The 14,165-nt window shown below is 41.9% G+C and overlaps 1 pseudogene; it reads left to right on the plus strand.

Annotated features, from left to right (window-relative positions):
• Positions 1 to 10,312: 10,312 nt before the first annotated feature.
• Positions 10,313 to 11,983, plus strand: LOC143641050 (RAC-beta serine/threonine-protein kinase pseudogene; annotated as a pseudogene).
• The last annotated feature ends 2,182 nt before the right edge of the window (positions 11,984 to 14,165 follow it).

Below are 14,165 nucleotides of genomic sequence, written 5' to 3' on the forward strand. Positions count from 1 at the left end.
TCTCTGCCGTAGCTTAGACCTGTCTATTTTCTTCCCATGCTATTCTCTTCCTCCCCAATCCATCCTCTGCATTGCTGCCTGCAATCCCTCTAACAGTCAAATCTCATCTCATTCTCTCCTGCCTAAAACTATTCATTGGCTCCTTATCGGTACAATTTTCTTCTCTGGCCTTCATCATCTGATTCTAACCTATATTCCACACAATCTCTCCCAGGCACAATGGATGTGTTGGGCCTTTTTATCACTCTCTTCTGGTTACACTGCCTAGAATTCTCCCCTCCGACTTCTACAACTACAAACTATTTCATCGAGGCCTGGATGAGATGTTATTTATTCTATAAAGTCATGCAAAGAACATCCCCCATGGCCCTGTGTCCTCATTCCCTGCAGGACAGGCTCTGGATCCGTGGGCTGAGCCCTACCACCACACACACCATTAATTTCTCAAAGTATTAGGTAATGGCTAAATACAGAACTTAACAGAAGTGGCTACACAAAAAAGGAACCCATTCAGCATATTCTCAAACAGTTCTCCCTTGTTGCTGACTTCCCACAGGTTGTACAGCTATATCCTGATGCTACATCCTCTCGGGGAGTTGTATTCTAGAAAGAAGCTGCCATCTTGCCACATGGTCGCCGTCCTATACTTGGGCTGACATCACCATCTAGCTATGAGCAGGATCTTCTGGTTCACAAACCAAACAGCCCCTGGGTAGGCATGTCCTCAAGAAGGGAGAACGCTGAGTCAGGGAGCAATGCTCCTGAGTAATGTCTCGCCTTCAGATTTCCAGTCACAAAAAGTCCATTTTCCGATACCACTCATATAAAGTTGCCAGTTTTGTATCATAACATATATTTATATCTGTCTTTGCCACTGAACTGTGAGCTTTCTGAAATCAAAGGGCATCTATTATTCATATTGGCACACTCTGGGACAAGCCCAGCATTTGGCACCTAGTAGGACACAATAAATTTTGTTGGAAGAGCAAACCTCATCATACACACTCCTTTCTGGAAAATGTGTTAGGTCTCAAAGTCTATTTGTAATTCTAGCTTTCTATAATTCGGTGAAGGATATAGGCTTAGAAAAAGGTATTTCAAAGAGATAATCTTAGGCAGCTAAAATTACAGGATACTTGTGATGGTCTTGCACCGCCCGGGGCCTGGAATACCATCTTATGTGTGTTTCCTAGTGGGAAAATAATCATGATACTGCCTGGCCACCTGGAGTCACAATTACACCTGTGGGACACTCAGGTGAAAGAGCCAGTCAAAGAAGGCAAGGGTCCCTCTCCCACAGCAGGTTTTGGGTGGAGATGTCTATAGGAGGGAATTTCCAGGATGCTCTAAGGAGGATGTTTGGGCAAGGTGAGTCTGAAGAGGTCACTCTAGCTGGGCTCTCTGGGCTGCTGGCCCTATACTCAGGCCTCAAACCTGTGACATCAGGAATAGTCACAGTTTGAAGTCAGACATTTTTGGGTTCTAATTTTGGTTCCATTTACTAAGGATATGACAAGGGCACTCTGCCAAAAATCTGTGAACTTCTATATTTTTTTAATTAGGAAAATGCAGAATTATTATGAGGTCACGAGATGAAGAATCTTACACACCTAGCATTTATTGGGTAATCAGTAGATGATAACGTAAGAAATATCTGAACTAGAAGAAGAACATATGTTATGGAAAAACACTGGAACAGACTTCAGACCCAGGTTACATACAGGAACACTGTGACCCTGGGCCTCTCACAAGATCATGAAGCAGGTGGCTCTCTCAACTGTATATTCAAGACATTAGTCTTGACTATTAAGGTTTGTGTTCCATCCATCACCTAGCATTATAGATTCCATATATTTAATTTTCTTTCTAATTTCATAAAGAACATAATTTTTAACAATGAAACAACTGAGGTCAGAATGATTAACTGACTTAGCCAAGCTCAAACAGCTAGGGAATTCCAAAAGATGGGAAGTAACATCAATTAATCTTTACAACGCACTAGGTTCCATGCACAATTCTTGGATCCCAATGGTCTCAAAATGGGAATTGTAGTCTGTTTCATTTTGTTTTTAGTAAAAGTAACTACCTTTCAGAAATGGTCGTGTATATGTTGAGCTGATATTTAGTGGAGACCCTCATCTTCAGAGCCAGGACGGGGTGCAGAAGTGATACCACACTATAGCAGAGACTATATTAATAGAGGCACGCTATCCCATTACTCCTAGCTCCCTGAAAAGCTAAGTTCCGTATTCCGCATTCAGTGGCCACTGAATATATATTGCTGATGATCAGACAAAGATGGAGGATTTAAATGGCATCCAAAAGTTTTGCTAAATTCGGTTTTGCCTTTTTTTAAATTTTTGTTTCCAGTCTTATCTGTAGAAGCAAGGCATTGGCCATAAAACATCCTTTCTGTTTCTCAGCTATAACTGCCGATAGGCTTGAAATGAAACACCTGTATAGTAGTTGTTGTATTGATCAAAGAGCTGGAAGGAAGAATTAAAGCATTTTCAAACTTTTGTGGTAAGCAGAAGTAGGAAAATAGCAGAGCGGAGGGGAAACACCCCTGAACTGGCCCTTATGAGACCGCCATTCTGGTCCCACCCTTGTCCTAACATTCTGTACAAATGTGGGGAAGTCACCGCCACTGTTCGCACCTCAGTTTTCTCTGTACACTGTGGAAATGGACTACAGGCTCTCTGAGGGCTTTTTCTGGTTTGTGGTGTACAAGGGATAGAAGAGGCTGGGATCCGAGTGGGAGTTTCAGCCACACAGCAGACATGCATCAGACATGGGGGACACAGCCAATGGCTGACCATGTGGTGATGGTTTCTCTGGGATCTAGACCTGCTTTCCCCATTTTTACATCCATGCTGGCACTTTTCAGATTCTGTTCCTTTTCTAGAAGATATGATTTTCTCATTTATTCAAGGGAATGATTAAGACTCCTGCTGATATATTAAATAAGAAACTTTGGATTAAACAATAACCCCTCATAAACCACATTAATTTCTCTTTTTCCCCCCCTTTTCATTCTGAAAAATAAAAATCCCACTTCTGATCACATTAGCTTTACAGATCGCCTCCCTTGCACTTACGGAGACAGAATAAACAGATTTTTCTTTAAAACAGCATCAAGACTGTACAATTCCACCCTTAAGAAATTCATAAAAGCATGCATATGCCTGTTTAATTCCACGCTAGAAGGAGGATTTTTGCCTATGTCTTGAGAAGTAGGAGAAGATAATGAGTTCAGTTTGGTACAAATAACATTTGAAACACACTGTTGTTCTCCTTCCTATAAATACAGATTGCAAATCTCATTAATCAGATTTCATTTCCTCCCTTTGTGAATCTAAGATTTTAATTGTTCTAATCCCTTCCCTGTTGATTTCTTGCTGTAATTTTATGCAGCAGCAGGTCACCTCTTTCTTTTTTTCAGAAATACATTAACACTGTGCCGGAGTCCTAAATAATATATTTTTTTAATTGGATGGAGAAAACAGAAAAAAAGAAAAAAAAGAGGAAATCAACTCTGAAGTTCAGGGACCTAAAAATAGGCTTATCCAAAAGGATACACGTTTATTCATTGAGAACTGATGTTAATTAGCTTTGGCCTTGACAACCAAAAAGAAAACCTCAAGATTCCATATTTATGAATATCTCTCCACAAAGAATCACTGTATTAAAAATTCTACATCTGTTTATTTTGTATCCAAAAATATGAGAACAATGCTTAGTGTTTGTCTAATGGAAGGTAATACCTTTTACCCACTCATATACCCATAAAGGGTTATTCTGTATAATAAGGAATACATGAAAATTGCATTGACTGGAATTCCAACAACCATAATTTTCAGTTCTTATTCTGCTGATAACTGTGTGATGCTGAACAAATCATTCAGTTCCTTTAGGCCTCATTTTTCTCATCTGTAAATAGCTATAAAGCAGTAAAAGATCATCTTAGTAAACAATTTTATGATTTTCTCAAATGCGACTTTAAATACCTCTTAGCAAAATAGATGCTTTCCGTGTGTGTCGTGAAAAAAATTGGAGACGGTACAAAGTTATGCTAGACAACAGTCACAGCCATCTGAGGCTATTTAAGCTTAAAAAGATTAAAAAGAAAACAGAATAAATTCAGTGCCTCTGAGGTACTCACCACATTTCATGTGCTTGGATAACTGCCGGTGATCAGTGAACAGAGCAGATGTTGAACATGTCCATCACTGCAGATAGCTCCATTGGACAGCGGCTGGTATGAAATGACAGAGAAGGTACTGGGCTTTATTATCTTTACACAATCCTGGAAGAAATGCTTCTTTCAGTCCTTCAACTGAGTATTCCAATAGACATTAATCCACTGATGAATACCCACTTGGACATTGGACCAGTTACACATCTGCCCAAACTTTACTTCTAATCTGCCAGCTTCCTCCTTCATATTCTTCAGAATGTCGTGAGAGATATTATCAAATCCCCTCTTGAAATTCAAGTGCCCAATGTATGTTGTCAAAGGCTTTTGTAACTCTATTTTAAAAAATAAATAAATACAGAGTCTCTTCTGCACTTATTATGAAGCTATTCCAGGGTCTCACGCCCAACTTCTATGAAGGCACAAACCATCCCTAGAACTAGTTCTCCCACTGTCTTCCTCTGGTGAATACCGTGCTGACCAAATGTCTTTCAAAACTGTTTTTAAATCTGAACTATAAATACGTCTATTCCCTTTCCAGTTTCCCTCGTGTCCCAGGGCTCCTCACTGACAATCGTCCAGCCATTCCTTTGTACCCAGAGACATGATTTGTTGATTCTAGACCATTTTAAACTCAGTTAAAATTATGTGCGCCTTTGTGGATTTCAGCTATTTCTTCTCCATGACTGTTCAAGTTTGAAAATAATATTCCTTCACATTTATTTTCTCTTCCCCATTAGTTTAGGTTTTCCTAAATTTTTCTGTTACTGATGTACAGTGATTCCCTTCCTTACTCTTCTCCCTCTAAATACAAGGATAAATAGGATTTTATTTTATTCTTATCCTTAGAACGCTTTGCAAATCTTGGTAAGTCTCAGCCTCGAACCCATCTGCCAGATTTCTTAGGTTCAATTCTTTGTTAATAAGCCTGTGTTTGTTAAAATCGTGGTTGCAAAAAATAGATGTTCACTTGAGCTATCTTTCACAACAAGATTGTAAGAATAAGGAACAAACACTTCACAGGAGAAGAAATACAAATGGTCAAAAAATATATAAAACAGTTCAACTACTTAAAACAAATTTTTTTAAAAAAAGCAATGGCCAAAATAATAATCTTCAACATTTCTGGCAATTAAAGAAATGCAAACTAATACTATACTGAGATTTCATCTCACTCTAGTCAGAATGGCAATTATCAAGAATATAAGTAAAAATAAATGTTGGTGAGGATGTAGGGAAAAAAAGTCTACTCATACATTGGGACTGCAAATTAGTGCAATCACTCTGGAAAGTAGTCTGGAGATTCCTGAGAATATTTGAAATGGAACCACTATTTGACCCAGTGATCCTACTCCTCAGTCTATACACAAAAGACTTAAAAACCAGCATACTACAGTGACACAGACACATCAATGTTTATAATGTTTATAACAGCTTAACTCACAATAGCCAAGCTATGGAACCTAGGTGTCCTTAAACAGATGAATGGATAAAGAAAGTGTGGTACATATACACAATGGAACATTACTCAGCCATAAAGAAGAATGAGATTATGGTATTTGCCAGTAAATGATGGAACTGGAGGCTATTATGCTAAGTGAAATAAGCCACTCCAAAAAAAAAAAAAAAAAAAAAACAAAGGCTGAATGTTCTCTCTGATTTGTGGATGCTAACCCAAAACAAGGGAGGTTGGGTAGAGGAATAATAGAAATCCACTGGACTAGACAAAGGGAAATGAAGGGAAGGGAGGGGGAGGGGAATAGGAAAGACAGTAGAATTAATGGGATATAATTTTGGAGCCTTGTATTTGAATACATGAGCAGGGCAACTCCACATCATGTACAGCCACAAGAGTGTGAACCTAAATAGAATAAGTTATATTCTATGTATGCATAATTTGCCAAAATACATTCCACTGTTATGTATAACTAAAAAGAAATAATAAATATAAGAATGTAGGAATACATGGATATTTCCCCCTCCACCTCCTAATAAGGCGAAGAATACAACTACTTCTCAGGGAGGACAAAAACAGATGAATAGGGGTCAGATTTCAAAAAGGGCAAAAAGTCCTGCTTGTTTAAAGTACAATATAAAGAATATAAGAGACAAGTTAAATTAAAACTCTGAATTCATCATCATTAAAAGAAATATTTTTTTCAGTCCTGTCAATATCAAAAGTGACTCACCAGCCCAGCATGGTGGCACGTACCTAAAATTCCAGCTGCTGGGGAGGCTGAGGCAGGAGGACAGCAGTTCAAAGTCAGCCTCAGCAATTTAGCAAGTTCCTGAGCAACTTAGCAAGACTCTGTCTCAAAATTTAAAAAATTAAAAAGAAGGGTTAGAGATATAACTCAGTGGTAAAGTGCCTATGGGTTAAGTACCCAGCACCAAAAAATATAGTGACTCACCAAAAGTGGCAGTACTCTGACCCCTTAAGGTCCCATGTGTACTCACACTTTTATCTCTGGTATTCCTCCCTTGGAGATGAAAGGTCACCAACACTTACAAGAGGCTAATTGATTCCACATCTTAAGGAAGACCAAAGTTATAATTAGTTTGGAAATACACTGTTACAGAAGTGTAAGAATTCCTTTCAAGAATTCCAGAGGGCAAAGGAGCCAATTTTAAGAGGCTTATTACTGAAAATTTTGAATACATAATAATAATAACTAATTGAAACAGGTTGGGAGGTATAAAGGGCCTTGAGGTGGATTTGTCAAAGGCCTTTCCTGCATCTATCGAGATGATCATTTGATTCTTGTCCTTGATTCTGTTTTATGTAGTGAAATACATTTACTGATTTGCATATGTTGAACCAAACTTAGCTCCTTGCAATAAAACCCACTTGACCATCTTGTACTCTTTTCTTCAGAAAAATGTGGCTAAGATTTTATCTTTAAAAAAAATTGGTATCAGAGATTATTCAACCCCGGGGTGCTTAACCACTGAGTCTTATCCCCAGCCCTTTTTATATTTTATTTAGAGACACAGTATCACTGCGTTGCTTGGGCCTCACTAAGTTGCTGAGGCTGGCTTTGAACTCGTGATCCTCCTGCCTCAGCCTCCTGAGTCACTGGAATTACAGGTGTGAGCCACTTCCCCCAGCTTATTAAGGATTTTTACAACTATCCATCAGGAATTCTGGTCTGTAACTTTGTTTCCTTGATGTGTCTGTTTCTGGTTTTGTCATCTGGGTGGCCCTGGCTTTTCTAGAATGTACTTGGGAGTGTTCCTTGCCTTTCAACTCCATGGTGAGGAAGATGCCATGGTGTTAGTCTTTTAAAGGTCTGGTGGAATTCTAGCTGAGACTCCCTCTGGTCCTGGGCTTTTCTTTGTTGAAAAGCTTTTAGTTGTTGCATCAATCTCACTGCTGGATATTGGTCTGCTTAGGTTTTCTCTATCTTCCAGGTTTAATTCGGACGGGTGACATGTACCTAGAAATCTGTCAATGTCGTCTAGATTTTGCAGTTTATTGGAGTATAATTTTCAAAATACTTTCCACTGATTCTCTGGATTTCTGAAGTGTCTGCGGTGATGTCTCCTTGTTCATCTCCCAATTTTGTTGATTTGAGTCTTCTCTCTCTCTCTCTCTCTCTCTTTCTCTCTCTCTTTCTCTCTCTATCCCCCTCTCTCTCTCTGTAAGTCGACTAAGGGTTCATCAATCTTGTTTATCTTTCAAAGATATATCAAGAAATATAACCAAGAATCAATAAGTGGAACAACATCAACAACTCTTTGCTGCATTGATCCTTTGTACATTTTCTTTTATTCTCAGTTTCATTAATTTTGTTTCTGATCTTATTTATTCATTTTTTCTACTGATTCCACAGAGACAAACTAACATAGTTAAAGTCATATGATACTTGACAAAAGTGTCAAAAATATATGTTGGAGGGAAGATAGCTTTTTTAACAAATGGTGCTGAGAAAACCAGATATTCATATGTGGAAGAGTGAAACTAGGTCCCTGTTTCTCACCCTGAACAAAAGTCAACTCAAGGTGGATCAAAGACTTAGGAAATAGACCAGAAACTTTTCAACTACTGGAAAAAAAACAGGGTCAACCATCCAACATAGTGGTATAGGCACTAACTTTCTGAACAAGATCTCTAATGCTCAAGAAATATAACCAAGAATCAATAAGTGGGACAGCATCAAATTTAAAAGCTTCTATATAAAAAAGGAAACAATTAAGAACACGAAAAGAACCTACAGAATGGGAGGAAATCTTTGCCAGCTACTCTTCCAACAGAGGAAGAGAATATTTAAAGAACTCAATAATAGGGGCTCGGGTTGTGGCTCAGTGGTAGAGTGCTTGCCTAGCACATGTGAGACACTGGGTTCTATCCTCAGCACCACATAAAAATAAATAAATAAAATATTGGTATTGTGTTCATCTACAACTGAAAAAAAAAAACCTCAAAAATATCCAGAATTTTTAAAGAACTCAAAAACATAAAATTAAGTAACCCAGTCAATAAGTGGGCAAAAGAGCTAAATGACATTTCTTAAAATAAATACAAATGGCCAACTAATACATGAAAAAATGTTCAGCTGGGCATGGTTGTGCATGCCTGTAATCCCAGCAGCTTAGGATACTGAGGCTGGATCACAAGTTCACGGCCAGTCTCAGCAATGTAGAGTTGCCTTAAGCAACCTAGTGAGGCCCTATCACAAAATAAAAGGTAAAAAAGGGCTGGACATGTGGCTCAATTGGTAAAAGCACCTCAGGTTCAAATACCACTACCAAAAAGAAAAAAGAAAAAATGCTCAATATCTTTAGCAAATCAAAACTACAGAGATTCCATCTCATCCCTGTTGGGATGGCAATCATCAATAATACAAATAATAATAAATGTTGGCAAGGATGTTGGGGAAAAGTCCACTCATACATTGTTGGTATAATTGCAAATCAGTACAACCATTTTGGAAAGTGGTATGTAGATTCTTCAAAAGACCAGAAATAGAAGTACCATATGGCCCAGGTATACCACTCCTCAGTATTTATCCGAAAGAACTAAAATCAGCAAACTATAGTGATACAGACACATCAATATTTATACCAGCACAATTCACAACGCCAAATTATGGAACCAGCCCGGGTGCCCATCAACAGATGAATACATTAAGAAAATGTGGTGTATATACACAATGGAGATCTACTCAGCCGTGAGAAGAAAAAAGTTATGGCATTTGCTAGTAAATTGATGGAAGTGGAGAACATCATGCCAAGTGAAATAAGCCAGGCTCAAGAAGTCAAAGTTGAATGTTTTCTCTCATATGTGAAGGCTAGAGTAAAGTAAGGGGGGAAAGGGGGTGACTTCTAGCTCACAAAAATAAAAAAATTAAAAGATCAGTGGAGTACAGAAAGAAGATTGAGGGGGAAGGAAGAGGGGCAAGAAAAGGGAAGAGATGAAGAATGAACTTGACAAAATAACACTATGCACATGTAGAAATATACTGCAGTGAATTTCACCTTTATACATATACACATGTGTGAATGTACACACACACACACACGTATGGTACCAATTTAAAACACAATAAATAGAAGGAAGACCAGTAAAGTAGGGGAAGGGAAATAGTCCCAGAGGGTAGAGGTCAGGGGAAGAGGAAACCCTGGAATTGGAATGGAAGAAATGAAATTCCTTGCACGTAGGACTGTGTCAGATGAAACCCACTATTATGTATCCCTATAATGCACTAATAAAAGCATTTTTAAAAAAGAATGAAAAGACAAAAAAAGGCCATGGGTACATAATGATGCTCAAGCAATAAAAATTAAGGTAAATAATGCAAAAACGGGGCTGGGGTTGTGGCTCAGTAGCAGAGCACTTGCCTGGCAGGTATGAGGCACTGGGTTGGATTCTCAGCACCACATATCAATAAACATTTTTTTAAAAAAATGCAAAAACATAGTGATACAAATCTAGAGGGCTAGTTCCTGTTTGTGGAGGGAGAAGGCGGTATTTCCGGCTAGGGGGTGGGAGGGGGCGGCAAGTGGGGGCTGGGGGGAGGGGGCGGGGGGCCGCGCCGCGCGAGCCGTTGGGCCTGGCTCGGGGAAGGCGTCGCCTCTGCCGCTGCCGCTGCCGCTGCCGCTGCCAGAAAACACAAGGAGCTGTAGCTAGCTCAGCGTGGCGATGGGCGGTGGTAGAGCCCCGCCGGAGAGGCTGGGCGGCCGCCGGTGACAGACTATATCCACAGCACCTCCTGCATGTCCTGCTGCCCTGATCTGTCCCAAGCTAGGTGACAGCGTGTCACGCTGCCACCATGAATGAAGTGTCTGTCATCAAAGAAGGCTGGCTGCACAAACGTGGTGAATACATCAAGACATGGAGGCCCCGGTACTTCCTTCTGAAGAGCGATGGCTCCTTCATTGGGTATAAGGAGAGGCCAGAGGCTCCTGACCAGACTTCACCCCCCTTAAACAACTTCTCTGTAGCAGAATGTCAGCTGATGAAGACCGAGAGGCCAAGGCCCAACACCTTCGTCATTCGCTGTCTGCAGTGGACCACTGTCATCGAGAGGACCTTCCATGTGGACTCTCCAGATGAGAGGGAGGAGTGGATGCGGGCCATCCAAATGGTCGCCAACAGCCTCAAGCAGCGGGGCCCTGGCGAGGACCCCATGGACTACAAGTGTGGTTCCCCCAGTGACTCTTCCACAGCCGAGGAGATGGAAGTGGCTGTCAGCAAAGCACGGGCCAAAGTGACCATGAATGACTTCGACTATCTCAAACTCCTAGGCAAGGGCACTGTTGGCAAAGTCATCCTTGTGCGGGAGAAGGCTACTTACTGGCCGCTACTACGCCATGAAGATCCTGCGGAAGGAGGTCATCATTGCCCAGGATGAAGTCGCTCATACCGTCACTGAGAGCCGGGTCCTCCAGAACACCAGGCACCCCTTCCTCACTGCGCTGAAGTACGCCTTCCAGACCCACGACCGCCTGTGCTTTGTCATGGAGTACGCCAACGGGGGTGAGCTGTTCTTCCACTTATCCCGGGAGCGTGTCTTCACAGAGGAGCGGGCCCGGTTTTATGGTGCAGAGATCGTCTCAGCTCTCGAGTACTTGCACTCACGGGATGTGGTGTACCGTGACATCAAGCTGGAAAACCTCATGCTGGACAAAGATGGCCACATCAAGATCACCGACTTTGGCCTCTGCAAAGAGGGCATCAGTGACGGTGCCACCATGAAAACCTTCTGTGGGACCCCGGAGTACCTGGCACCTGAGGTGCTGGAGGACAATGACTACGGCCGGGCTGTGGACTGGTGGGGGCTGGGCGTGGTCATGTACGAGATGATGTGCGGCCGCCTGCCCTTCTACAACCAGGACCATGAGCGCCTCTTTGAGCTCATCCTCATGGAGGAGATCCGCTTCCCACGCACGCTTGGTCCCGAGGCCAAGTCCCTGCTGGCTGGGCTGCTGAAAAAGGACCCTAAGCAGAGGCTCGGTGGGGGGCCCAGCGATGCCAAGGAGGTCATGGAGCACAGGTTCTTCCTCAGCATCAACTGGCAGGATGTGGTGCAAAAGAAGCTCCTGCCACCCTTCAAGCCTCAGGTCACATCTGAGGTTGACACAAGGTACTTTGATGACGAGTTCACCGCCCAGTCCATCACAATCACACCCCCGGACCGCTATGACAGCCTGGGTTCTCTGGAGCTGGACCAGCGGACGCACTTCCCTCAGTTCTCCTACTCAGCCAGCATCCGGGAGTGAGCAGCCCATTGCCACCACAGGATACCTGCATGGCCGCCATCCACCAACTGGGTGGTTTTTAAAAAGACTTTTTATTTTGCCTTTTTGGTTTGGGTCCCCATCCCTCACTCTCTCCCCCCATTTCCAGTTCCTTCTTCAGTCCTCCTCCAAATTCACCTCAGTGGTCCCCGCAGCCTTGGCCTCTAACCTCCCCTTTGTGTGGAGGGACTGTCCACCTCCCACCCCAGCATGGGCTGCTGGGAGGATGGATTCAGGTTTTTAATCAAAAACAGGCCCCAGTGAGGGTGAAGCATGAAAAAAAAAAAAAAAAAAACAAATCTAGAGGGCTGAGATGGATGCCAATCAAAACCAGAATTTCACCCACAGAGTGGCTGATTTCAAGGTAAATGGAATATCTGACCTCACAGGATGCCCACTTCTATAGTGAGAGCATTAGTTCAGAAGCAGTGAGATCCTGAAATTGGAATGGGAACATATGGGAGGACCCTGATGAAACCGGGGACATTGAACCCTAAGCTCTTCATCACTAGTAGAAATAGTCTCTGCACAACTCTCTCTCTCTCTCTCTCTCTCTCTCTCTCTCTCTCTCTCTCTCTCTCACACACACACACACACACACACACACCTATTCTGAGGAGATTAACCATACATTGTCCAACAAAACTTAAAGGCCTCTCCCAAGGAAGTCAAATTGCAAGACAGGGCTAATTCTCCCCTGGATCCAGACCCACCACTCTTCTCAGTTTCTAAATCTATAACTAGACTCAAGACCCAGGAGATCCCTAAAGAAGATGTACAGAGCAGACATGGTGGTGCATACCTGTAATCCCAAGGAATTGGGAGCCTGAGGCAGAAGAATCATGAATTCGGGGCATCAACAATTTAGCAAGACCCTTTCTCAACATTTAAAAAGCTGGGGGGCGAGGGATGTGGCTCAAGTGGTAGTGTGCTGGCCTGGCATGTGCGAGGCACTGGGTTCGATCCTCAGCACCACATAAAAATAAATAAAGATACTGTGTACCTAATTCAAAAAAATAAATATATTTTTTAAAAAGCTGGGGATGTAGCTCAGCTCAGTTGTAGAGTACCCATGGATTCAATCTCCAGTACCAAAAAAGAGAGAGAGAGAAAGAGAGAGAGCGTGCAAAGTGTGACCATCTATTAATATAAGGCCACCAAGCAGATATTCTGCATTTAATGTTGCAGCTCAGGGAATCAGAAAGGATAGTGAACGACTGGTCAATTGGCTAAAACCTGGACCAAAGTGTGCTCCATGTCAATGAATTTGAAATGTCAGGGCTGCCTAGGACGAGAGGAAGAGATTCTAAGGCTTAGAAAGATTAGACTGGTGGAGTGCATTTGTCTGTAAAGATCTACTCACTCACTCTGAGAGGGTCCAGGGGACACATGCTTCATCAATACTTTGAGAGAAAATTTGTGAGGGGAGCCCCAACATCCAGGAAGAACTTTATGATTCTCTTCCATGGAGGCCAAAGCTTACAGCAGACATTTCTGCCACTGAATTAGGAAACCTAAGTATCATGTGAATAACTGGGTCCCAGGGTGGGAAGGACCACATAATGGCACTCCCTTTCAAAGGTAAGGTAGGCATGGTTATTGTAATAGACGACAGGGTCAAAAGAGCAATCAGCCTCGTCTGACCTATGGTGTTGGCTGAGTTGGTCCCTGTGTTCCTAGAAGTGAAATAGATGGGAATCTGGAAGCACATGTTGTAGATGGCTTCGCCAAACTCCCTGTTCCAGATTCTCTCACAGATCATTGTCTAGGGGAAAAGATTCTCACAGATTGGCTCAGATCGCCTTCTCTGTTCCAACTTGCCAGGCCCACAAAACAGAACCACTGAGGAATGAAATCGACAAATTATTCTACATGCGTGTATAGATGTATCACAGTGAATCCCACAATTATGTAGAATCACAATGCATCAATAAAAAAAGAAAAAGAAAAAAAACAGAATCACATGTATAAAGAGTGTTGCTAGGAAGCCATGTCCATAGTTTTGAGAAAAAGTTAAGGGCTTCAGAATAAGGATAGGTACCCTCTCACAATACAGCTACTTTCTCTGTACGAGCCTAAATTACTAAAAGTATTCCACGCAGTTTGCCTCTTTCCTTTAGATACTGAGACCACTATATTATAATTACAAGCTGTCTTTGAGAACTGTCATCCCTCTTGAGCCATTGTTTAGCATCTCAAAATTCTTTTACCAAGGATTCTTTATATCGGA

This window comes from Callospermophilus lateralis, unplaced genomic scaffold (assembly GCF_048772815.1).
Source record: "Callospermophilus lateralis isolate mCalLat2 unplaced genomic scaffold, mCalLat2.hap1 Scaffold_83, whole genome shotgun sequence".
Classification (NCBI taxonomy): domain Eukaryota; kingdom Metazoa; phylum Chordata; class Mammalia; order Rodentia; family Sciuridae; genus Callospermophilus; species Callospermophilus lateralis.